At 37.2% G+C, this 27,955-nt stretch overlaps 1 protein-coding gene across 2 annotated transcripts in view; it reads left to right on the forward strand.

Annotated features, from left to right (window-relative positions):
* Positions 1 to 27,955, forward strand: part of CDH12 (cadherin 12) — a 165,458-nt gene that overhangs the window by 56,318 nt on the left and 81,185 nt on the right. The window lies entirely within an intron of this gene.

A 27,955-nucleotide genomic window follows, 5' to 3' on the forward strand; every position in this document is an offset into this window, starting at 1 on the left:
ACTGGCCACAGCTCCTCTGGGTGTTTACGAAGGACCTTATTCAGCTGTTCACATCTGGTGTCAGTCCAAAAGGTGAGCAGTTGGAAGTGTCTGTTCACAGCTGTCTCCAGGCCCTAGAGAGGCTGTTGTGGAGGCCAGAGAGCAGCAGTGTTTGGGAACCAGGCTGCAAAGGACCTCACAGTCAGTTCGTTTGAGCGTTGTTCCCTCTGCTGTGCAAAGTGGAGGTGAGCCAGAGTGAGGAACCCGGGACACACGACATCACCTGAAAGACCCAGGCAATGGCAGGTGTTTTGTGAGCCAAACATAACCGAAATACCTCAGGCAGCAGGTGTAAACTTTGTGACATGCTATACCTGTTATGGTTTGTGTTTTTAAAAGCACAGCCATATTTTGACAAGGTGGCAGGGCTGATGGTCGCTCTCCTGAGGACAGCAGTGAGAGTGACCAGACAGGTCTGTGCTGGCACTGTGCCATAAGCCATAAGCCAACCCATGCCATATAAACAGGGCTCCACCAGACCCCAGCTCTTTCTTCACCATTGCAAGCTCTAGAAAATGAAAGAGTTTTAGGATCAGTATCAATATCAAAAGGTAAAAAAGGAATGGAGCTCTCTGACATACAGCAGTTTTACATGAGCACATCTCCAGTAAAACTGAAGTGGCTTCTGGTTTTCATCAGTATGAATTATCTAAAGAAAATGAGTGTTGTGTTTCAGTCTGTGGAAAGCACTAAGTGCTATGCTAGGCAAGTGGGATACTTTTGCAGGAAAGCAAAGGTAGAAAAAGATAAAAATAACCTCCTCCTGCCCTGCCCCCTCCCCCCACCCCCGATGCAGTACTGTAATTTGTTTAACTTCTGAAAATTATCTTTAAGAGGATTTTTTGGCCAGAGTGTGGGAAACTAAAAATATAAGTTCAGCTGAATATGATTTGAAATTGAGGTAATATTAAAACCTGAAAATAATAGTTTAAAAATGCAAAAAAAAAAAAGTCCTCCTTCAGAAAAAAGATGAAAAAAAATCCTTACCACATCAGTCTAAACCGTGATGCATCAGAAGTATCAGTATGGGACTGTGTGTGTTTATTATGTCTCAGTGTTTTGTTTCATTCTCTTTAGACTTGCTGGTCTGTGTAATCATCATTCCCTGTTGGCTTTCATCTAAATTCCAAGTGCAAGCAATACTTAGCTCTTCTGGAAGCATTTTGTTGTACAGAAATACTACACGAGGCGATACGATATTCCCATTGCTTCGTGGTCCCTCTTGCAGCCTTATCTTTCAGCCCTTAGGGACTGAAGCTGCATCTGCTGCAGAGCTGTTTCTGTAATAGCCCTCTGAGAGCCTATTCCAGGTAGTCTCTAATTAGGCACACCCAGATGGTGGGCACGGAGCAGATGTCCTGCCAGCTTGGGGTATATATGGAAGAAAGTTTTCTTTTGGCTCCCCATAGTTTGACTATTTAATTTTTTTTTCTGGATTTTTCTTCACAGTGAGCATTTGAAATGTTTGTTCACAATTTCTAAAACATGAAGCAAACTCAAGTACTCTCATTTTTTTGTGGCTCTGATCTAAGGTTCCAAATGCTCACAGTGCTTGGTGTAGTCTAAAGCCCAGACATTGAACTCGTGTTACCCAAACACTGTCATGAACAAAACTGCTCACTTGTGCTTTGATACAGCGTCTTTATCAGCAATTAAGATTTTGTTCTTGGAAGCTAATTAACAATTATGTTCATGCTGCCAGAGACATAAGTAAGCACACTCAATCATGTCTATGTAGCCAGCCTTGCAGATCAAATGGATGTAACTGGCTGGAATAGAATCTGATGTTTTCAGTCACATAAGTAAACATGAGAAGCAGATCTCCAGAGTAAGAAATGCTTACTTTCTGACAGATTCTTTTCACAGTTGAACCATCCTTCAAATGTTTAGCCACATCTGACACTGAAAAGATTTTGAGGCAAATACTTACTTATCCAGTAATTTGAGGCAGAATACTTCTTTCCCAGCAATTCAACTATCGTGCTCACGGTGCTGTGTTCCATGCTTCATTTGCCGTAAATGTTGATGTATTTTTCACAGCATTCAAGACAATGACAATTTTGATTAAAAAGTTCCTGTATTATTCCTCCACCTCTCTAAGCCTGACCTCACATGGAATTACAAAAAAAAAAAAAAAAAAAGCTCATGTGAAACCTCTTGGATTCTCAGTACAGCATCCTGTAGTCATTTATGTTTCAAAAGATTTAACAAAGTTGATCTTAAGGTATCATCTTTTTACTGTATTGTCATTTTTTGAATACAATGATTTAATTTATTTAAAAGCAATGTTCACAAAACGGCTGCATGCCAGACTTAGTAGTATACGATGTAAAAATTTGCAAAGTATATAACTTGGTAACTGAAGATAAATTTGAAAATTTGAAGGCAACCTTTGTGAATCAGAAAGCCCTTTCTTGAGGAGGTTTTGAACATATATTTACAACCTTACTGTCAAGAAACATAACTAAAATAGAAATAATCATTTGTGTGATGCTTGAACAAGAATAGATTTTCACAATCCTTGTGAGGCTTACTGTGTTCCCTCTTGTACACTGTCTCTGTTTTGGCATTTCTTGGAAGTCTTTCAGACTGTATTATCTGTAAATATCTTGTATGAGAAAGAATTACACTGATTGTTAATGGGTGAATATGTAGGATGTCCCCTAAGCAGAAGCTTAGTCATACTGCAGCCAGCTGAAATGCAAGGAAATAACAGGTCTATGGCAGCAAAATGTTATTTATATCTCATGTTTTAAAGAAGAAGAAAAACAAAAACAAACAACATCCCCACAAAATAATCTGCAAATATTAGATTTTATAAGCTAAACCAGGAGAACCATTTACACTTTTTCATCATTTGACCGTTACGGAGTTGTTGAGACCACCTGACAAGATACATGCAGCCACTTCAAAAGCAATTTTATCAGTTACTATGTTGTATTTAGGTACACTGTAGAATTATGTAAAGACAACCCTATTCAGTGAAGAATAAGCCTTATTCTAAAACATTTCTAGAATCAACCCAAGTTTGAAAATTCATGGATGCTCTGTAATTAATCTTTATTTTCTATTATTTGAACATGTTGGTATATATCTTCACCTCTTTTTCGAATAGAGAGTGGTGTCAAAAATTCTGAAAGACCATAAGGAAAACTTTTGGCAGTTTTTCTTGGCCAATTGCATGCAGAGTATTAGAAACCTACTTGAAAAAAAGTCTCTCATGGGTTTTCAAATTCAATTTTATAGAGTGAACAGATCTAGAAAAAAGTTTGGATTAACTTTCAGACTCACAAGTCTTTATCTGATTGAAATCAGAACTTTGAAATTCTTGAAATTCACCCATGACTAGTGAAAATGTATCACTATACAGTTACTATATGTATGACAAAAAGCATTTAAAATTTGTAATCTTAATGTCCACTGAAGACAGATACATGATGCTAACCACCAAAAATACGATTTAGTAAACCTTGTGTAAATTGTCAGTGTTTTAACATACTCTGGTCAGTCAATGCAGTTATGCTTCTGATAGCATTTTTTAATTTTTTTTATAAAGGCCCTAATTAGGCAATTGTTGCAAAAACAGTTCTAGTAATTTAAAATGCTGCTGTGCCTCAGAAGTACCGTCCCCACATCTGAGCAAGCAGAAAGAATGACATGAGCGCTCTTCAGCTGTTTTAGGGGCAAATAATCTGTCATGGCTTGAGTATCTACTGAAGGTTGCTCAAGCAAGGCTGGAGAACGTTGCACTGAGTTCAGGTGCAGAGAACTCACAGCCAATGTTCTGGCAGCTCAGCTGCACAAGCTCTGACTTAGAGAAGGTGATGAATGCGGCTATGGATGTAGATGAGTTGGAGCAGCTAAAGGCGCTATGGCTCCTGATTACAGGGTGCAAATACAGCAGTTGTGCAACCTAGAGGATTCACATTGTACCTGCTGTTAACCCCACTAGTGAACAGCTGCAGGGTGGTACAGTGGTTATTTGGCTGTGGTATAAGACAGCATTAAGAAAATAGAATAGCATGCACATTAAAGGCAGTTTAACCAAAGCAGTGTGCTCTCTGTCTGGGGTAGTTTATATTGGCGTTGTGGCTTTTTCACTTTTACAACCTAACCAAGCTCTCATTCACCTCAACACAGCATTACACTAAGCTGTATAGACCTAACTAAGCAATTTTTTATCACTTAGTTCAGGTGTAAAGGAGGTTATGGTAGCAATGCTTTTAGTCTGTCTGCATCACTGCTTCCACTGCTACTTCTGCTGTTGGTGGGGATCATATTTCTTGGGTTTGGGGTTTTGGCCATTTTAGTGTTTTAACCAGCCTTCCACCCCTCTGCTCTGTGAGTGTTTACTATCTTCCACAAACAGTAATACTGAAAACTTCAAAGCCGTAGTTCTCTTTATAAATGTAATTATAACTAGACACAATTTTCCCTTTGTCTTTTAAATGAAACTACAAAACATGTGCATGTTGCTGATCTTAAATGAATATTAACTCACAAAATCAGAGGAAGGAGAAGAGAATATTCACATTCAGCCTCAGTTTTGTCTGTATTATTAAATTATCTCTGCTAGTCTGCCTATTATTTTGTGCTCTAAGTCCTTTCTTTTCCTGCCCTTGCTCTCATTCTTATCTTCTTTCCCTAAGAATAAGTTATTTATCTGATTAAATGGTAATTAGTGACTTCGGTGGGGCTGCATGTGTGTGACTGAGAACAGAATTTTGCCTAAAGAATTTTTAAAATCAAATGTGTAATAATAAAAGGAAACTGAAGTGGTGTATGTTTTTTAATAGAATAACCTAAAAATCCAAGGAATTGAATTTCTTCTTTCTGGAAGAAAATTTTTTTTAGCGTATGAAGTAAAGTGGAAAAAAGGGCACAGCACATGTCACATTTGGTAGACTGTCCTTTCATATTTAGTTTTAATTTGATAAAATTCAGATATGTGCAGATTAAAGAGAAAGAAAAAATAAAGTCAATTGCAGAAGTGAAGTATCTTTAAATTTAATGTGATTGGACTCATACTCCTAGAATTGCTTTGTTCTTTTAAAATTAAACCTTAAAACCTATTCATCATATAACTATTTTTAATGTAATGTTTAAGTCGTGCAATACTTATTTTATTGGTTAGTGATTGCACAGGGCTGGAAAAAAAAATAAGACCTGCCTATTTAGTTCTTGGAGAACATCTGAGGACACTTTATTTAGTTAACTGTTTTGCAAGTAGCCAGCAGCTTTCTACATCCTGCAAGTTGAATTCCTGTATTGCTCTGGAGATCAGTGCAGGTGTCACCTGATAAAGCACACACAGGAAAGGAGAGGAGAGGAGAGGATGGAAACTGGAGACCAAATGGGCAGCTGGTGCAACAGGTTGCAGGCCATGACTGTTTGCCACTCCTTGGGCTCTTCTGTCTTGAACAGCTGCTTCTTTTTCTGTCTCCACAGTAGCTCTGTAATAAGGTGCTAATAGCTACCTGTCAGAAGTACCAAAGCTTTATCTCTGGGAGGCAGATGGGAGTATTTGGTAATTAGATCTAGGTACATACTGAAAAGGAGGGTCAAAAGGCCTCCCAACCTCTCTGCACTCCTGATATCTCTTACAGAGGCTTTTCTTTTTCCTGTGGTAAAAAGACATAGAAGTGCATCATTAAATATGCTTACATAAAGGTGCGATTTAGTAAGTCTTTCTCATATGCTATCTGGTGTCATACCAGTAGCTTGCCAAAGACAAATCAATAGCTTTCTCTTCTGTGCACCAAGCAAAATAAGGCAAATGTGCCAAGAACCAATTGTGGAGATAATTGCATGAGCTTTGGCTTTACCAAACCCTGAGCCCAGAGAAACTACAACAAATTATCTAGAACAGAACCTCTTACTTCACGTTTGGTGAAAAGGGGTTGCTTCTGTAGAAAAAAGCTTTATTCTATCAAGAGATCTTTAAGTTGCTTGTTTTTTTAACATACGATTAAATTAGTTTTGTGCAAATATGGATGGAGTGCAGTGCATTCACAAAGGTGACTGTGTGCTTTACAGGATTTATGTCAAAACAAGGGCTTGTTCCTTTAGTGCAGCTGCCTCTGAGCAGTGGTATTTGTAAAGTTTTATCCTGCATAAAGCTAATGGTGAATGGCCCTGTGTGGTGTAATATGTAGCAGTACAAAGTGTTCAATTTCTATGTTTCATATATAAGGGACAAGAGATTTTGAAAGCTCATTGTTTCATGCTTCTCTTTTCAAGCTAATGCTCATTTCTGATTAGAAGTGTTTTTCCAGCTAGCATATGACTTACACAGTAATAATGAGAACATACCTGTAATTTTCAGTTCTTTCCTTTCATGAGCTTGCATGTAAGGAAGTCTGTCCTACTGTGACATAGCTTTCTCGCTTGCTATGCTAAAAAAGGGATAACTCAACCTATTCCTAGCTTCATATACAGGAGGGCACAAATTTCTTATTACAAGATGGTGAAAGAACAAAAACGAGAAGTTATTCCATTCTTGTTTCAGTATTTCCCTGTAATGATGGGAATACAAATGCTTCTTTTAGTGCATTATGATCAGGAAGAGAAAGGGATGAAAAATGAGCCATCACTAGAATGATGTCATTCCAATGGCCACGCATTGTCAAAGCCAAGAACATAAAGCGTGCAAATACTGGGGAAAAAAGTGATTAAACATGTAATTTCAGATATCTACTTGCAACGTTCTTGAAGGATGTATCCTTTTACATGAGTCCTGCCACAGATCATCTGTAACGTCTGTGTGGAGTCCTTAGTGAATGTGGCATTCTGTCAGAATTCCTTGGTGGTTCGTGCCACAGTCCCTGTAAACGTTGCTCATTAATCATAGCCAATAACAGTCACACAGTCAAAAAAAATGCAAAAATAAGTAACTTTAATGACTTTATTTTGGTCTAAACCACAGAATTTTCTTTTGCTTATTTAAGGAACTCTGAATAAAGAGCTGGTTATCTTGACAGAAGGGCATCAGTATACATAAAACAACGGATTCCCTAAAGTGACAGAGTCTGGTTCAGAATATTGTAATGACCATAATGTTTTAAGTCAAGCCATCTGACAACATTCATTCCTTCTGTGTTGACAAAGGACTTACTTCAAGGGTGCTCCTGCTTGACCTTTCTTTCGCTGCCACCGTTCTTTAATTAAATGTGTTACCCCAGTGAAAAAGAGGAATCATGAATGCATGAGTCAGCTCTTGCATCACAGTCTAGGAGCAGTAACTAATTACATGGAAGGCAAATTAAAAAAAAAAAAAAAAAGCTTTGATGGCATTCATACTTCCCACAATCTGAGACATGGAAAAGAGCCACAGTCAATAAGAACAAACATACTGGAGGCAGAAGTCAGTTTCTGTCAAATTTTGGATTAGTGCCATAATACCTGTATTAAATTTTCAACACCATTGTGGTTCCTGTCATTTCAGTTCGATTTCAGAAGACAAGAGTTATTCTGTAAATGTAGGAATATAATCCATTGCAGAAATCAGCACTAGGCTGAAAAGTATTAGTAAGGTTCAGCAGATTGGCTTGATGCCCATATAACTACGAACTAGCATGACTTATGTTTCTTACTAGTTTTACTTCTTAAAATTTAAAATTTGAAGTGATTATCAATCTTCCTTTTTCTGACTAGGGAATCATTAACCTAAAAAAGCTGAGAAACTGTTACAGAATGCTTTTCTAGCAATTGTGTAATTCACCGTATACAGTCTTGACACCGTGTAGTGTCAAACAAACAAACAAACACACACTGTGTAGTGTCAAACAAACAAAAGCAACTTGATACAGTATGAAATCCTACAAATTATAAATGTGACAAGATTTAACTTTCTCAGGTCAGTAATAGAAGACATATAGGTACACACCTATATGCATATATATACACACCTATGTGTATATTCATGCCACAAACCCAATTTTTATGAATTTATATATGCAAAAGTTGGATATCTAAGTCTGGAAACAAGTTTGACTATATTTTTCTGTAGAAAGGATATTTAGTTTAAGGAAAAATTCATAGAAAAACAAATAAACTGAGAACCATTTATGAGAAAGTGAAAGCTAAGGTGTTCTGAGAATACAACAGGCAGGAAACACACTTATAAAGATTAGAGTCCTGCCAAAATCCATTAGTGTTGTTGTGAGTAACATGTGAGAAACTCCCAAGTTTAAATGGGAAAGTCGGTTTGAGAAAAGGAGGCGTTTTTGTTCCCTAGAGGGCTCTGCTTACAGGGCATTCCAGAGTTGCAAAGAAACTGAAACTAGGCATTATATAAAGGTGTTTTGATTTGGTTTGGTTTTAGTTTTGTTTGGTTTGGTTTAGTTTTGTCTCAATGTACAAAAATGTTGCATTAAGTAGAGAAACATTTGCTTTTGATCTGCTTAGTGTTTGTGTGCATACAGTAGCAATGCAGAGTCGCTCCATCTCCCTGCACATACAGTGTGAGGGGGCAACTTTGCTCCCAAGGCTGTTGGTGCTCATTAGCCCACGTTTGCGCAGAGACAAACATGTCCTATGTTTCAGGTGGATAGGTTAACACTATTACATCTATGTGGCTTTCAACCCTGTGGTGGCACATAGCCATATAGGAGCATGTCCAAAATTAGCACCAAAGCATTTAGTCTGTGTTTTCTGTCAATCTGTTTTGCCTGTGCTTCCTCAGGAAGTGCAAGTTAAGTCTAAGTTTGTGCCTTGTTCCTCAGGTGCCTCAAACTTTCTTGCTGTCAGCTGCAGGTACATTTGGTCTACTGAAACTCCTGGGCTGGGAACGGTAAGGACAGATAGCCTGTGGCAGGTGGGTTGTGGGAGTCTTTTCTGGAGAATGGAGGCAAATAAAGACCCCCTGTCTGGCAAAGGCTACATGAAGACTGAGGAAGGAATCGTGCTTTCATTAAGCCAAGAGTAGGTAAGGGTATAGGACCCTGTGTAACTTTCTTCTAGTGTATTCAAAAGAAGGATCAGGCAAAACCATGGCTACTACTTGAAGTCATATTAAGATATAGTATGAAGATAAAAAAGAGGATAGAGTTCTTGCTGAAATGAGAATCTGGATTTGTATTCACTTTTTCAGTCCTAAGGGACTGATAATGGAACAGTAGACATGGAATGATTCTTTTCTGAGAAGAAGTATAACCAATTTGAAGTGATCATTTAAAGTAAATTAGAATAAGACTGAGATTTTTTTTTTATAAATTAATGGATAGATCCAACCCAAGTTTGTGTCAAATCTAAGATCTAAATTAAAAAAAAAAATAGCCAATGATAAGACATTCTGAGCAATTATGGAAGACCAACTTTAGTAGGAATACGGAGGGAAAAAGTAGAGGACTGAGGTATATGGTTTTGCTTTTCTTTTAACCACTTTTCTTCCTGGATTGCACACAGATTTTACATTAGAACATGAGGATTTTTTCTCAGAAAAAAAAAAAATAGGAATTTATGAGCAAATGGTGACAGCAGACAACTCTACTACTGAGTAATATGCTGGGTCACCTCTGGCCATTTACCCTTCCTTGAGAAACAGATGCTCTGACAAGCATAACATTCATAAGTGCATAGGACATAGACAAAATGGTGAGCAAGCAGATATCAATTATTAAACAATATCTATGAATAAGAATTTGAGAGCTTTCATGGACCAAATTTGATATTCTGCTAGGAGAATGGCACCATCTGGTGGATCTTCTCTTTAGAAAATTCTTGATGGAGATAGCAACCACAGTTTAGAGGCTGTTCCTCTGCCATAGAAGTGAATATTTTCTAAGAAGTGCTAAAAATTAAATAAGAGGAGAAAAAAAGTAGAAGTGACTAAAACCATAATTGTCACAATTGTCCATTGTGGAACCTTACAGTTAATTATTGCACAATAAATGCCATGTGAATATTTAAGAGAACAAAGAAAATTACTCAGAAACTAAAACAGCTTATTAAATGTTTACTTGAACTATCTGTTCAGAGCTATGAGCAGCTAGTGAAGAAATTATTCCATAATTCTATAAAATGAAGTTTTCTGAACACAATAATGCAGTACAGGAAACCAAATAACATAAATTTTGGGGCATTTTTTAGATGCAAGTACCGTAATTTACTCTTTCATTACAGCACAACTCAGTTGATTTCAGGACTTCTGTGGCAGTATTCTTTGATTTTCAAACACGATAACAGATATTGCTAAATTCATGTAGGTTACCAGTGGCATGGAAGTCTCATTTAATCTGCCAGTAGCTCCACTGCAGATGATCCATAGGGGTCTGCGAAGGCTGCATATTCTGGCACCTTCTGCCCGTCATACTTGCCCTGCTACGTTGCACTGCCTGTAACTTATCAGGTAACTGGATGAACTGGACATACTACCAGGGCTCATTTCTGCCTGAACAGCGTGCATTCCATATGACATCTTGCTATTGCATGGTGATCCATGAGCAGAAAGTTTAGGAACCATTACTTTATGAAAATTAACATCCATATCATCTACATTATACTGTAGAGGAACATACTCCAGAAGACTTTTCCACAAAGTCATATTTATCCCGAATAAACAAATGATATTCAAGGCAATGTGTAAGAATATGTATAGCCAAGCAGGATTTTTCTTTTTGTAACCACAGTCAGCAAATGATGAGTGCTTATGAGTTTTCAGTGAGAAAATACTTAGAATTATTTAAGGACAGTAATTTGCAGCTGCAAAATTCAGTCACTGTTGGGAAACCCAATAGTCCCAAACATGTAATAGAAACATATTGAAAGGGACAAAGGAAAATTAATTAGACGTTTTTACATAACGGTCAAAGAGTACATTCCCTCATTCAATGCAGCCTTCACATGCCTACAGAATTTTAAGAAAACCAGACTGTATTCTGCATTATATTTAGCTGCAGTAGCAAAGAAATGAATGAGCCTGTTTTTTCCACTGTCTTCCTATAAGCTTCTCCTTAACTGGCCCCCATTCACATGAATTATTATTAATTACTTTTTTTTTTACTCTCGATTATAAAAAAGCATAGAGGCCCACAGAGAAATTGAAATGAATAAATTAAAACCCAGACAATTAGAAGTGGCCTGACACTGCTGAGATTTCTCATTAAAGTTCCATATTGTTTAGCTAGTTGTGACATACACTCATTTTTGCCAGTCTCTTGACATGAAACCTGTTGTTAGCAGTAGGCGCAATGAGGCTAAAAAAACCCCAGTTGTGGAGCAGCGTCAATCATTTGGTATGCAATACATTTCCAGAAAATACAATCTCACTTTTATTCATCCCATAATTGATTAAAAAGATTTAAATGTGTCAAAAATAGTTATTTTGAATATCACTATAAAACATAATTTAAAAGAAGATGAAAACGAGAAGTAGACTGGTTAGAGTCAAAGGATGAAAAATGACTGAGCAGCTGAATGTCAGCTGCATCCAGAAGCATTGCTTTCTGGGAAGGAGACAGACGATAAAAGAGCTTTTTTTTTTTCTTCTGAGAGATAAATCTAGAGAAAACAGGAGATGTTTCAGGGACCTTTTATCAAGCTGGGTTTGGATAAGGTTTGAGAGCGGAAGTCCCAGAGTAGAAAGAGGCAGGTGGAAAAGGGAGATGGTTTCAGAAGAACAGGCACAGTAGAGCACATGGCAGGAGAAATGAAGAGGATAAGCAAATGTAGTCAGTAAATGTGTGAGACTGCAGGTCAGATATTGGATGAATTTGGAGCAGAAAACCTCTTTTCTCTGTGTGGCTCACCAGCTGGACCCTATGAGAGTGTGCGTAGGAATATAGCAGTCAAAAATTTAGGCCTCTGGAAATCACAAAAAGATATGAATCTTCTCAGCAGACAAGGAGAAGACCTGCAGTCTAGGTAAAGTATCACTGTTCCCTAAATAGGAGAGAATACTTTTAGCAGATGGATGAAAGAATCGGCATTTTTACTCGTTTTGGTTTAGTATTACTATCAGAGAGTAACTTGTCCTATGACCAGAAACCTTAATAATTTTAAGAGGAAAATTCAGAACTTACTGCTTTCAGATGCTGCATGTTTTTGCACCTCTTCCTAGAGCTGCAATGTGTTCTTGCAATTGCACGTGTTCCATTTCATCTAAAAGGTGTCAGAGTAGTAGAACAAAAACCAAACCAAAACAAATGCCAACAAAGTTGTTCTTCTGCAGGAATAAGGGATTGTTCAGCTGGACTACAGTATCACCCTGTGTAATATTCAGAATAATTCAATTTGCCATAGGTCTCTAGTAGTTAATAAACCAAAAATGAATGCTAAAACCAGCTGCTGTCTTATGCCTGAGGCTTTTTACTAATTTTATCGCCCTGTAGAATAACTTGGATCTCAATTCAGGGATTAGTTAAGTCAGCAAACATGATAGTGGCTCTTGAGGAAGAAAATTATGTCAAAAATGTTTAGATTTAGGACATAAATAATAATTAATTAAAAATTCTTGGTTTGTCTCCTCTAGCATCTGTGATGACAGTGATCTGGGTCAGTTTCAATGGAATTTAGCAAAAGAACCCTGACCACCATGTTTTTGGAAGTGCTACAAATCTTCAAGCTGATCTAGCAAGTTAGAGTAATGACTCCTGTAAAAAAGTAAACACGTACAAAATCTTATTAAATGCTTTAGAACCTAAACAGGTCTTATTTTAAAGATGTTTTATGTTTAATTTTTAATGTTACTTCTCAAAGGCATACCACTTCACAAAAGGGACCAAAGTATTTTGAAATTGGATTTCTTTTATGCATTAATAATGAGAAGTATCTGTGACAGGTGATAGGAGATTTTATAATTTAAGAGTTCCCAGAGAGTTCAGTCATGTATTTTGGATGCAGAATTCATTGTCTACCTAGTTAATGATTTGAAGAAAATAATGTTTGCAGAATAATTCAAGCAATGTTTGAGTCAATATTTCCACCAGAAAGGCTGCTCAAAATCAATCAATAGCTCACAAAACCAAATTGGAAAATTTTGGTTTTAGACCCATTTCTCTGGATAAGTACCAACATGACAGGAAACACCTGATTTTATCTAGAGTAATAGATCTAGAAGGATTTCAAATTTCAAAACAACAGGGGTATCCAAATGTATGGTCTTTCGCTATCCAAAGTAATGTTACTAATTTTAGACTGAGCAGGATCTCACTCTTCCCCAACAGGGCTTTACAGTTGGAAATACAGTATAACATGAGCTCAAATATTCTTAATTGGGAAAAAGATAAGTAGCATAATTACACTTTGCCAGAAGATACACTTTTCAGCTAGCAGTGAGAACAGTTGTGTTTGCCAGCCATGGCTAAGAGAAGGAGATTTCAGAGTAGTGGGGGCTGGGCTTTTGATTTACCACTGACACACAGGGAAGAGTGTCATATATGTGAATACAGTCTTTCATATCACCTAGAATAACCCCAGGACCACTGGCTAACTCATCACCAGATCTGGCATAATTCCAGTTTGAAGTTTTGCAGCCACAATCCATGCAGTCAATAACACAGACCATCTCATGAGGATTCAGGCATTTATTTTTAGGTATAGGACAAATGAAGATTTAGTTGATAAATGAACACTGTTGACATTTTGGAGTGGGCAGGTACATTAACTTTTAGAGTGCTGAGATGGAAATCTTGAGTGCCTGAAGTTACATAGTAAAACTTTAGTGCCGATAATTAGGACACACTGATGAAAACAATACAGATTTTAAACCAGAGTAATCTTAGAGTAATAGTCTTCGCTAAGCAGAAGAGGAGAGGGATTTGTTCCATTCTTCCAATATCCCTCCTCTCCATATCCTCCATCATGTTTCTTACTTGCCACAGTAGTCATTTACGCTGGAACCACAACAGTGTCTTGAATCTCTCTTTAGAGATTAAAACTTGAGTCATAAAGAACAAGAGTGTTACTAAAAGCTTTATTGTGTTAGTGAAGAGTTCATTCACTTAAAAACTCAGTTCCAGATATCTTGAAACTATTTGCCAGTTAGCTGATTATTCACAAAAAAATGTTCTAGGAAAGGCTTTAATGCAATAGTCCAATTCATGTAGAAGATCCAGCCTCTTTCTGTTTCTCTGCTAGCAGTGGTCTTATTCCACCTATTGTAGATAAATGGCTGTCTTTCAGGTTTACTTGTTAATATTGTACCATGTTGCTGAAAACACTGACAGTTTCATTGATCAGGAGTGGTTGTACAGAAGAAACTGAGAAGGAGAAAATCAAAGAAAAATTGACATTGTATGAGGGTCAGGAAGCTGACTTAGAAAACAGGCATGCAACCTTGTGAATAATTAAATAAATGAAATGCAAAATTTTATAAGCAGTCACAAGTATGAAATTTTCCAGAAAGGTGGGCAGTACAAATTCAAACTTCCTCAGGCCAAAACCATATGAATTAAGAACTCCCACAGCATACACGAGTATCTCTTCCACTCCTCATGCCATCCTGGAAACAAAGGCTTTCTTGCTTTTGCCTGTTCTCTGTACTCAAAACTGAAATGTTTTATGTGTATTGGAATGATTGAAATTAACTTAAAATCATCTTTTTGCTAAAGGTTTTTTTTGTTTGTTTCAAAAGCCACACTTTATGCTTCAGTTTGTAACAAGGCAAACAAACACAGAGAAAATCAGGTATTTGCACAGTCATAAGTTACAAGATGTCTCCTAAAATATCCTAAAGTATTGCCCCAAATAAGCAGTATTTTGTAATTGTCAGCTCTTGAGATTGTCATTTGACTATTTCTTGACTGTAGGCCATAATGCTTTCAAAGGTATGACTTTAAGAATTTGAAGAATACGTTATACTCCTTCATGTGTCTTATATTGGAATTACATGGTGTTCTTCCCAATGCTACATTTCCAAATTAGGTATATTATTAGGTCGTGGTACATGATGTAATAGAAGACCTCTCTGTCATCACCACACTACAGAGCACAAAAATCACCAGACATTGAACTATCTTACAACAGCATCAGCGTCTACCACTATTAAGCGTGAAGGCTTGTGTTTCCATTTTATCATGGAGAATCTAAGAAATAGCATAACAGTCGGTTGACCAACAGTCTGGTATAGAAGTAAGAACAGGACAAGATCTCCCTGTTCTAGTCTTCTGCTTCAGTCACTGTCTTTCCTGATGCTAAGAAAAACTCTGCCAATGATATCTTGAAACAGAGATGTACTTAGTAAGGCAGAAAAGAGTGAAAAGCATGTTTCTGAGACCTGTTAGCAAAGAATGCCCTCTTAGTTATGCCGGGAAAGTGCATTTCTCCAGTGAAAAACTGACATTTTCTCTGGCTCACTCAACTTTTCTAAGAAAACTGGTTGTAAGTCTCTAATCTGGCAGCGCATAGTCCAGAAATTTGCCTGCTGTGAAGGACGCTTGAGGTATTGTCATAGCATTATACTGATCCAAATTATGAAGTAAACATAAAATTGGATTTACTGTTCAGATCAATAACAAATCAGACTTGTACATGAGAGGGTTGTAATATGATTTTAGAAAAACAAAACCAGAAAAACCCAACAAAAACAGAATGCAGACGCATGGAAAGAAGAGAGTTGTTACTAATACGAGATATTTGAGATAGGGGAGTCACGCTTACAGCTAACTTTAAGTGGATGTATTTAGAACTTCTGTATGTTTAATATGACCTTGTGCTTTGAATTTCTTCTCTCTCCTAATCACTAAAAATCCCTCTGTTTTCAGTGCTATGAAATTGGCTAAATACGTATACTAGTATTACCAAACATTTTTTATCTTCAGTTGAAACTTTATAGCTTTTTGATAGTTAAGTTGCAACTATGCCTTTTGTGAAATAGTAATGATTCCTATGTATTGTTCTGGTAGTATCTAAAGGCTCCAAAAATGATTGGAGAAGTATTACTTCTGATGCTGTACAAAGGAAGAGTGCTACTGATGTCATACAAGACAGTAGTATGGTGCAATAGAAACAGATCTGTGTGATGAAACAGTGAGTGCTGAGAACTTGTCATCAAGAGTATATCTGCTCTCATGGTTTCAAATAAACTCTCATCTAGCCCTTGGACTGAACAGCTACCTATTAACAGCTGCATTGTATCAAGTATACACCTAGAGCATACCTTGCAGTTTAGCTTCACCCCAAAATAATCCAGTTTGCACACTTAGCGAGTGCTTCACATATTAACCAGAGCATAGTAAGTGGGGACAATTGAAAGATTTTCTTAAAAAATACATTCCTGAAATAAATTAAAATGCTAACACAGTGAGCCTTCTATTGTAGCCACAAGAGCAAGGACATAGTAATACTAAGAGGGGACATGTCTGCTTATAGAGTGCATGGAATCACAAAGCTAGGGTTAGAAGGGATCTCAAACTCACTTAATTCATTTCTGTGAGGATCAACCACACATATGCCATTCCTAATGAATGTCTAATCTTTTCTCAAGTACTTCCAAAGACAGTGACACTACAATCCCTCTAGTAAAACAATAAAATAAAATTAATTATGTGCTTACGATTAGCATTAGGGCTCTATTTGAAGTCTGACCACTCTTAACCTCAATGCCTGCACTGTTTTCTGTTGCCATCTGTTTGTGCCACCTCTCTCTCAGGAGTTTGTGCAGCAAGGATGATTCGGCTGCTTATGCAAAGTCCACTGAATTGCTGTGAATTATTAAGGAAATCTGAAGGTGACCTCGTTTGTATCTTTATGAATGTCTGGGTCATTCCTACAACAGGGATGGGATTTCTGAGAGGGAACAGAAAGCCCAGCTGATGAGTCACCACAGTTAGCCCTTTGCAAGCTGTCTCTTTTCATTCATCCAAAACCTCTGTCTCCCTTTCTGTATGTTCAGTTCATTTCTCCTTACCTTGCTCCTGTACAAAGGGAAAGTAGTTAATTAGCTTTGTTTTAGGAAGGACCAGCCATTGTAGTAAAATGTAAGAGATGATTGGAGACGATATAATGGCTTGTGTGTCAGGGTTTAAACTGATCAGACCAAGACTTGCATAGGGCCATGTTATCCTGAGTGTTTTCAAGTAATGTTTTTTTCCCACCTTTTTTTCTGAAATACCATTTGTAATGGAGGTTGAACTTGGTGTCACCTGGAGTAGTAATGCCTCTTTTACCATTTTTCTTATTCTTGCAAATGAGTTTGCACAAGGGCAACCTTTTGTCAGGCCTGAGGACACCCATGCTGTTCCAAGTTATGAAGCCCCTATATCAGACACCTATCATGGGTATGTGGGGATACCGTCCCTTATCACCGCTGAAGCTTAGTGTAGTTGGATGTGGATGTAAGAAGCTAGGTAGAATAGTATAGGAATTATGAATTAAGTCACTGAATGGATCAGATGACATTTTAAATTTTAATGCAAATGTGTAGAGTAAAATTCAGTGGATTCTTCAGCACTTTGATCTTGAAGTTGCAGGAAAGTATTCAAAGCAATATTGTGATTAAATAATTAAAGAAAAATCAGTACCTTTCACAGAATAGCACATTGCATACTAGATTGTGCGGAAGTCACTGTTGTGTTCTGAGGTTATTTTTGCATGTTATCATGTTTCTGCCTAATCCAAGTTTTCCCTCAGAAGATGTGTACATTTTTAATAGGAAAAAAGATCTAAAGGTAAATGCAAAAAAAAAACAAGAAGGAAAAAAATATTCATGAATACCTCTCTGCATCCTTCTAGAGAGGTTAGTCACACTTTAAGTAGGTAGGAACAGCTGTGATGCAGGCAAAACAAACTTTAAAATTGCTCAGTCATCAACGTCTCCAAATGCCTTTTTCTTGAAATGTTACCAGATTTGTATGAAATTTGGTTACCAAAACTTGACTGTAAATGCATGACTCTCTTAAAACATAACTGGCCAAAAGGTCTTGAAAAACTTATTTCTGTCATTCAAAACTGAAAAAAAATTTCACCAAATGCTGATTAGAAATGAACTTTGTTCAGGTAAAGATGCCTGGGTGAACATAGAATCAAATTATTTCTAACCAGGCCTGGTAGAAATTAATGAAAAAAACAGCCTCCATATACCATGAAAACATGTATTGAGAATCAAAACGAAGTCCCTTTAACTGTCATTCAGTGTGAATCATTTATTTAACACTAATTTTTTCTTGTGTCGTGTCTAAAGCTCAAATTTTCTTATTACTACATTCTGAATAAATCATTTGGCATTTGAATCAATGTGTGAAACTCCATCTCATGAAAACTTCAAACTAATGAAAGTACACTATGACATGGAATCATTACATGCTTTCTCCTGAATTCTTCGTGTAATGCCACCATCTTTGGTGTACTTTTTTTTTTTTGATGGAGTGGAATGTCACAATTTCAAGACCTTCACCACTCCTTAAAAAATCTCCAGGAGCTCTTTGATGAGAAAAATGAATGTCGTTTCCTGGATTGCTTGAAAATGTTTCATTTCCTGATGCTTTTTCATCTGGTATTAGAAGGATGGTATATTGTTGAAAGACGTGCAGCTGATACTAACAATTGTTTTACAACTGAACATCATGATAACCATGAAGTTGGATTAGCATTCAAAAGCTAGGAATCAGTTCCAGTGTATTGATTTCCTTACTCAAACTGAGCTTAATAGTTAGCCTTTTCTTTGAATATTTGCATCTGAAAAATATTTTGATCACACTGAAACCTCTTTACAGATTAATAAATGAATAGCAACTATTTTTGCTGTTATTCTGGGGTTGACTTTTTTCCTCAAACCCTTAAGATTTCAGTGCATCAGGTATGACTAATGTCTATTATTTCACAATTCCATTGAAGAAAATATTTACTTCCCAGGGAACATCTAATTTCATACAGTGTTTTTGGTAAAGTCGTCTGATTCAGACATAGACTTTGATATCAAAAAGGTTCTCTTTCTTAATACAGCTTATACCATCTCTCTTCAAAACATAAACTAAACCAACAAAGCATGCTTTTACTGGCACAGAGACCTCTACAGTAGGGGTTTTGCCAGCATAGCTATCGTGATTAAAGTGTGTTCTGATTATTTTCTCTCTCAAATCCTAGCCATGATGGGTATACTGGCAAAATTAAGTCCCTGTTGTGTCATGGCCTAAAAAGTTATCAGCTTGTCAAAATGATAAAATCAAAAGTCAAAGCTTTGTCGATCTGCTAAATTTCATAAATGCAAGAGGAACTTCTGTCAAATTGGTAAGAGGAAAACAATCCACAGGCTTGAAAACAGAAAGGAAAAATTGCTCTCAAGAGATGTATTTCTCAAACAGGTTGGTATTAAGCTTAATATTTGTTAACTGGTTCTTGTGCTGCTCTCCTTGTGCATTCTTTCCAGCAGTTACGTTACCAGGCTACTCCTTTATGTGCATATTGAGTGTAGACTATTAGCTGCTGTTTGAAGCTCCTCGTTTGCTTCAGAAGGTATAACCTCTGTAAACATTATCACAGCCTTGGGACTGTGTAAGCAGCCAGATGTCTTTAGAAATAAATAAATGACCTAAATTAATAAAAATAAATACATTAAATAAATATTCAAAGCTAACAGAGTCATTATTAGCTTATCCAAATTGTGTACCCTTAGTGGCTCAACTCTGTCCGACCCTAACAGATGAGGGTAGGAATAAAAAGGGAAAAGAAACTAATTGCTTTGCTGATTTCCAAGCTAAATAATTATTTAAAAACCCCACAGCTGTAGACTTCCCTTGTTCACCCTCATCACCCATGAGTGAAACAGGGATGGCCAGAAGAAAGGGACCTATTAATTAATTTGCAAGAAACGCTTCGAGACACAAAAACATTGTGGGCAATAAAATGTGCTGACTCTTTCTAAAACCTTAGTTTACTTTCCAAAGCATTTACAGCATAAGGAAGAAGAAACAAAAAAAAATCTTTCTCCTTCACAATGCCATGTCTTCCAATTTGCCAGGAAAAAAAGAAAAACAAAACCAAAACCAAAAAAACACCTCAACACTTCAAGCACTGTTTTCCAGATGAAATCAGAATGTGTGTGTGGTTCAGCTTAAACAAGCCAGCTTCCATACTCCCTGGATTGTTGCCACTGTAAATCAGAACTGATTCTAGAGATACAAGAAATAAGTTTGATCATGCACTAAATGCTGAGACTTGCAAAAGCTGCTTTTAGCTACCAGCACAGCAAAAGTATTAACAAAAAGCTACAACAGGGAATGGAAGTATTGCTTTTGCGGACATGGCTGCTTCTGACAGCTGAGGGAAAAACATATGTATGTTCAGTGTGATGTGTGGAATACCAAACAGGAGAAAAGTGTGCTTGCCTGGTTGTGTCTAGTATTCAAGATATTGATGGAGCCAGCAAGCTTGTGTTATTATCAGGACTGCACAGCCATGAATGCATAAACTGGAAACTGGCTTTTCCAAGTAAAATATGCCTTCCTCACATTACTTTTGTGGGAGTCAGCTTCAGGAGTATATCTTCAAAACACATTATTGGTAATTTCTTCTATAAAAGATAAGCCCCAAAAGGGCAATGTCAGCATCTCTCTTTACAGATGCACATGTTCTGCCAGTACTGGAGCTTAGCTAAAAGTGCTAGTGTCAGGTCAGGAGAATATTTATTGAGGCAGGGGATCTCCTTGTTTGAACTGCAATGTAGTACTACAGTGAGTCATAAATTCACTCTTCCTTTTCTTTCTTTTTCCTAAACAAAACCAACCAACCAAACAAAACCAAAACCACCACCACCACCACCACCAACCAAACAAAACCCACCTGACCAACCAAAACCAGAAATGCAGATGTTGATAAGGTTTCTACTTGAAATCTGAAAAGAGAATAGACATTGTTCCAGTTGCCAAGATGCTATTCCTGGAATTGGTTAGGATGAATATTGTTCAAATTAGTGAGTTTCTATGCCATCACCTATGCCCCTCCTTCCTCCTGCCCATATAAAAATCCTCCACTTTCTTTCAAAAGTACTAGGCACCAACAACTCCCAGCAGAGTGACAAAACCACAAAATCATACATGTGGTAGGGTAGAGGTTGTACAACAAGATGATGACAGCACCTGTAACTCTACAAGAAAACCATGTTGGAGGGGAGGAAGGAAGCTTATGGTAGAAGATCTGCTATTCAATCTTTACTCAGCATGAGTAGATGCAACTACCTTGATAATCCATTACAAAAAGTAAATTCTATATAAATTCACACATGGTGTCTTATACTTATTTCTTGCTAACAAAAGACAGGAAAAAAAGGTGAACAAGACAAGTGGTAAAATCACAGCCATGAACTTCAAAAGTGAAGATGAGTTTGTTTAGGAATTTTCTTGGCACGATCCCACAGGAGCATCTGAAGAGGCTGTGGGATCTCTGTCATTGGAGATATTCAAAATTTGTCTTGACAAGGGCCTGAGCAACCTGCTCTGACCAAACATCTGATCTACGTGGAGTGGAGAGGGGCTACAGCCAGAGCCTGTGGAATACTTACAACATGATGAGGTCCTGCTTTCAACTACAGTATCCCTTCCCTTCTTAATTAATCCCAAACCTTGCTGCTGCCATCCAGCCCTCTCTTGTCTCTTCAAAGCCTCAAAGCACATCCCCTTCACCTTCTGTGGAAAATAATGTACTGCCACCACTTAAATGAATTTTGGCACTTATTACCAAACTTTATGGGATTTACAAGCTTGGCAAAAGATTGTCTTAATGAGAAAAGTCTTGACACATTGCCACCTCCTTTTTTTCTTCATCTTTGCATTTCTATCGACTAAACTTTAGTTTTGCAGGAATCACGTCTAATTAAGTCTGTTCTCATTCTCCTAGCCTCGAATCCTCTACAGTGAAAAAAAAAAAAAAATCTATTCCTAGTTGAGTTTTGTGAATTCTTTGTCATGCCCTTCAGTTCAATGAACAAAACATTAGAAATTAATATTTCCTGCTTGATTTTTTGGAAGCCAACAGTAGCTCCACAGCCAGCAAGATAGCCCACCTACAGTTTGATGATGGCAAAACATATTTCCAGGCTGAAAAAGTATGAAAGATCAATATTTTCACCTTTTATAAGAAAAAATCAGGGAGGAAAGAATCAATAAATTAAATGTTCTGTCTTGAAACTGGGGATGGTCTGAATTTTGGAGTAACTTTTTAACAGATTTTGACTAGTCATTCATAAGCAATTAGAAAATATCAAACTAAGTGTATTAGAAAATTTTGAAATTTCTTTCTAGTACTCTTTGGATGTGAAGAGATGTAATCAATACTGCTTTTCTTTCAGAAATTATTTCGATTTTGGCAAAATAGCATTTTCACTAATGAAAGACTGTCACAAAAATGGCAATAGTTCTAGAAGTCAAATACTTATTTCATAAACATTCTTATTAGGATATAAGCTCAGTCTTTCTCAAGTTCCCTCTAGTCATTCTAATATAAAATATGAGCAGTTTTTAGTGCTATTTTAGTCAATTTGACCAATGAGTTAGAGATCTCGGGCTTCATTCTATTTACAGTTATTGCTGGATTGCCTTTGGACTTCAACCAGAGTAAAATTCAGACCGGTATGCTTACTGTGATTAAAATAATTATTTGCAACATATTAGTCCTCAATACTGTCTGTATTGTTTTAAAGAAAATATAATCTTCATTAAAATTCCATACCATTTCCTTGAGCCATGTGAATGGTTTAGCAATATTTTTCTTTTCTTCCTAAAACATAAACAAAGGCTTAAGAACATCATTCCAATCTGCATTTTATAATGCCTTACATTGAATATTTGTTGATCACACATCAAAAATTAAAAATATAAATATTTTTAAATGTTAACTATTATGTAAAGTATTTCCAAACAATATAATGATTGTATTTTTTTTGTTCATTTGATTACCTTGTGTAGTAATGTAAGTACATATTTTAATTAAAATGTCATGAGCTATAGTAAATGTGATCCTCCATCACTACCTTTGTGCATTGAAGATTTACAGCTGCAGTGCCTTATATTATTGCCTGGAAAAATAATTAGATTTTAGAATCTACTTTTAAAAGTATATTGGTTTTATGTTTTGCAATAAAATAGAAAGCTTCTTAGATATAATGGGTAATGCTTGATAATACTGAAAGGATGAGAAACTAATTTGAGAAGAACTATTTAGAACATTTGGTATGTAGTTAAGTTAGTAAATGACTGGAGGCACATTGAAAAAAACATACCTACCCTCGCATAAAAATATAAGCTTTATATATTATCTATTTGTTGTAAGAGATCTGACAGATGCATTAATACAGTTGAAACTGCTATCACGGTGAAACAGATTATTTTTCGTATTCAGTGCCTGCTATTTATCAGGGTAAAATATTACTTCAAATGTCTGCCTTAATAAAACTTAGTTTGTAAATCAGCTATTCTTTTTTCGGTGTAATAAGGTTGAATTAAATGGGGCATGTACATAAGAATATATAAACTAGTATTTTTAGACAACTACGAACTGGACTGTGCAGGGATCGCCGGGCAGCTATATGGACAGCAGAATTTTCAGGCAGGCTGATGGCTGCTGTCTGCTTCCTTTACCTTGTAACGTCACATTTTTGCATGAGAACTTAGACATAGATATGGATTCAGCTGTGGTGTTTCACATGCCTACCTGTGCATCACTGGAACATGCAGACCATTGCTACCAGGCGTTCTGTGCCCAGCAAAATGAGCTGCAGGTGCCCAGTGTGAGTGTAGATCCTGACATGGTAGAAGTCTAACGACAGGTTACATAAACTCCACTGTAAGAATCATCATGAAAGCACTCATTCTGGCTCACACTTTTTCAGCAAATCTTGGTTTTGGTAAATAATTTCTGATTTGGAGGAAGCTGCTGCTGGTGGGGTAGCTGGTCATAGTGCGTTTGGAAAGAAGAGGAGCTGGTCACTGCTCTGTAAAAAGAGTATTGATTGGTTTTAAGATGCTGTTGCTAGGGCTCAGGAAACAAATGATGGACTAGGGGATGAGCTCCAAAATCCATTCTTAGCTACAGTATCTTTGCTATGAATATGCAAAACCAGATAAACATGTTTACTGCTTTATCTGTTGTTCCAGCCTCCTGAGACACTCTATAGATTACATTTATGAAAAATTACCAACTTTGCTTATTAAAAATATTCCAAATAACACATTCAATACTTCATATGTCAACATCTTAAATATATATGAATACTTATATTATAACAAGAAGTATTAAGGTTTCTTGAAAATCTTATTTGAGCATTTCTTACTGAAACCTGTTGGAGCTTAAGAGAAGTTAATGAACATACTGAGTCAGTAGTTCTTCATTTGTCTTAATTTAGTATATTTTGTAAAGTTTTTCTTATCCTGAAGTGTTATCAATCCCTGTATTCCATCATAAATCACAGAATCATAGAACAGGTTGGGTTGAAAGGAACCTTAAAGATCACCTAGTTCCAACTCCCCTGCCATGGGCTGGGTCACTTTTCACTCGATTGGGTTGCTCAAAACCCCATCCAACCTGGCCTTGAACACTTCCAGTGATGGGGCATCCACAGCTTCTCCTGGCCAGCCTGTTTCAGTGCCTCACCACCTTCAGTAAAGAATTTTTTCCTAATATCTAATCTGAATGTACTCTCTTTCAGTTTAAAACCATTACCCCTTATCTTATCATTACGCCCCTTCATAAAAGTCCCTCCTCATCTTTCTGGTAGGCCCCCTTTAAGTACTGGAAGGATGCTATATGGTCTCCCTGACGCCTTCTCTAGGCTAAACAACCCCAACTCTCTGAGCCTGTCCTCATACAAGAAGTGCTCCAGCCCTTTTTCTGATCATCTTCACGGCCCTCCCCTGAACCTGCTCGAGCAGATACATGTCCTTCATATGCTGGAGGCCGCAGAGCTGAACACAGTACTCCAGGTGAGGTCTCACGAGAGTGAAGTAGAGGGGGAGAATCACTTCCCTCAACCTGCTGGTCTCACTTCTTTTGATGCAGCCTAGGATGTGATTGGCTTTCTGGGGTGCAAGGGCACATTGAAGGCTCAGTTTGGCTTTTCATTCAACAATACCCCCACGTCCATCTCCACTGGGCTGCTGTCAATCCACTCATTGTCCAGCCTGTATCTGTGTTTGGGATTGCCCTGACCCATGTTCAGGACCTTGTACTTGGCCTTGTTGAACTTCAGGAGGTTCGTATGGTCCCACTTCTCTAGCCTGTCCAGGTCCGTCTGGATGGAGTAAATTAGTATATAGATGAGTTGGCATTTACTTATAATTCTACAAATAAAGGAATAAATTACACCATTCATACAAAGAACTGTAACCGAAATGGATAGAAAATAAGCATTGGTGTTTAACTAGTAGTTTAAGTACATAACAGTCACAATGCTTTGTTCTTAAATAATTCCCTTAAAATAAAGTCACATTTATGATTTATTTTGTCTCATTGCATCTTCAATGTATCAGTTAATATTGATTTTAAATCTCAGGATCAGTACAATATTAAGTTTAAGAAATATTTTCTAAAAGAGCTGGCATATAGGCTTACATGTTATCAATTTGCAAGTGAGGCGCAGTGAAGCAAAATTCATAAAGATGATATATGCTGAAGTCCAAAAGTACTGCATAAGTATTGATTATGTAACATGAGATTTTCCTCACTGTCCAACTATAAGAACTTTTTAACTGTCTACATTTGTTGTCCAAAATTAGTTGATGTTAACAGGCCGTACTACGAGATGTGATTTGCCCTCTTGAGGTGATGGCCACTGCTGTTTCTATCAGATAGTCTCAAGTGTTGGAGAGATCTTTATTATGTCATTTGCGAGTTCTCTGTTAATAATCTGTGAGAAGGCAGGTGTTGTGGCTAGCTTTCCAGAAACATTAGATTTTTAAATCCTGATCTTTGGTAGGTCTTCTCAGTGCTCAGCCTTCAGAAAATAAGTACATGTATAATGAAGCTTAACTTTCTGCTCTTGCATTTGTAAATCTTGGTCTGCCTATCCTGTTCTCTTATGGAAAATGTTACTTTCTTCAAGATCCAAAGCAAAGGTCTCAGTAACATCACGACAAAATTTTTTGATTCATGCTCAGAAGGCAAACTGAAATCAGCTTCCTGAAGTAGCAACCAGTGTGGCAGTGGAAACATGAGTCCTGACCCAAGATGTATCTTGAGAATGTGTGACAGCACTGCCTTTTTTTGGCAAAAGTGCAGGCTGCTGTCTTAAAACAGTCCTGAACCAGCACACTTGTGAGCCAGAGCGCTCAGTCACCCAGTTCCAGCTCAGACCTCAGCATCTGGGAATCTGGTGCTTTGCTCCGCCACTTCAGAGGGTTGCAGATCTCACCAGCCTAAGGTCAGAACATAGTGAAAGAACAATTTGGTAGGGAGGAAAGAAGGCAGCAACTATGTTAGAAGTTAACATTTCTTTCCAATGGAAAAGCTAGACTGAATTTTTTAGATTGGAAAGGTAGTGAGATACTGTAGCAATAAAGGAAGACAATAGTGTGTATACCAGGATGGAAAGTTGTACTGTACAGTGAGTGAACATGACATGTTTTGTCAGTGTAATTGCTGCAGAAGGAACAGATCTTCCTTTTTCTTCCACAACAGTAAGGGCCCAAAGGTAGGACATACAGTGAACTTCCATTTTTCAAGGGAAGAAGGAAGAAAATTTAAAAGCTAGCATTTCCTTCTCCATCTTGGTCACTGGAGTAGAACTAAGTTATTACAGTAGCTACCTGAATTTCTGGAGCAGAAAACAGGGCTGAAAGTGGGAGATCCTATTACAAAGGTATTCCTTACGGGCAGGGACAGATGGAAGCCATCAAGTGTTTTACAGGTATTAGCTAGCTTCTGTCCATCATTCCTGGAGAAAAATGTATTCCTACAGCTGGGCTTGTCTAAGCTATTTAATGTATAGTCAGTTATGGTTATGTGTTATGTAAAGAAAGGTGTAAGTGTTTGAGGATGCACTGCTTCTGCAATTGTTATACTGAAACTGAACTTTGGTCTTCTCTGACACATATCATTCCTCACCCTTCACATCCAGAAAATCAAGATAGTAACCTCCGGCTATTATATTAACTGAATCCATCTCAATGGTTTATTTTCATTCATTTATTCATTGCTAATATTTTCTTTCTTTTAGAAGCTGATTTTAGCGAAACTTGCCTTCAGCTTAAAAACACGTTCAGTCTATTGACTTTAAAAAGTGATTGTAAGTGAAATGGCATTTATATTTCTGTGTCTTCTTCAGGAAATAAAATGAATATGTCTTGGAATACCTTTTCATTCTCTGTTATTCAATAAACAATGGTAGCAGGAGCAGTCTTGTATGATCAGCCATCATTTAGCAAGTATTTTTACAATGTTAATTCCAAACCCTTCAGCATCACTAACAATCTTCATATGGAGAGATGCAGGGGGACACACACTGAAAAAAAAAAAAAAAAAAAAGTCCTTCAATCAGCTACCTTCACTATGGGTTACTTTCCTATGTTGTAGGACCATTCACACGGAACATCTCTCAGTGAGACACTCCCAGAAATAAATTTCGACAAGTCCATTAAGGTGAATTTTAGACTGTGAACATCTTTTGAAACTTGCCAGTTTTCATTACAGAAATGTAGCAGTCTTGAAGTGTTTGCAGTATTTCATGGATATTCTTGAAAAAATGTCAGATGACCTGCAAATTCAAAACATTTCTTAAAACAAAAATGGTGCGGATAACTCTCCTCCCTGTGCTGTTTCTCCTGTAGTTTGTCTTAGCCCTCTCGCTTCAAATCAGCATTGCAAATTCAAACATTCATTTGTACAGAAGATCATAGGAAACGTCTTCAAAGCTGATGGGAAAGCCTAAATATGTGGCCATTTATTTTGCTGAAGACTATAGTTTGGACACTCTTTTCATTACAGGGCAGTGGGGAAATGCAGGTAAATTGCTTAGCGACCAGCATGAGGCACGAGACATTTCTGCAAGACTATT

The sequence above is a fragment of the Caloenas nicobarica genome, chromosome 2, assembly GCF_036013445.1.
Source record: "Caloenas nicobarica isolate bCalNic1 chromosome 2, bCalNic1.hap1, whole genome shotgun sequence".
NCBI lineage: Eukaryota > Metazoa > Chordata > Aves > Columbiformes > Columbidae > Caloenas > Caloenas nicobarica.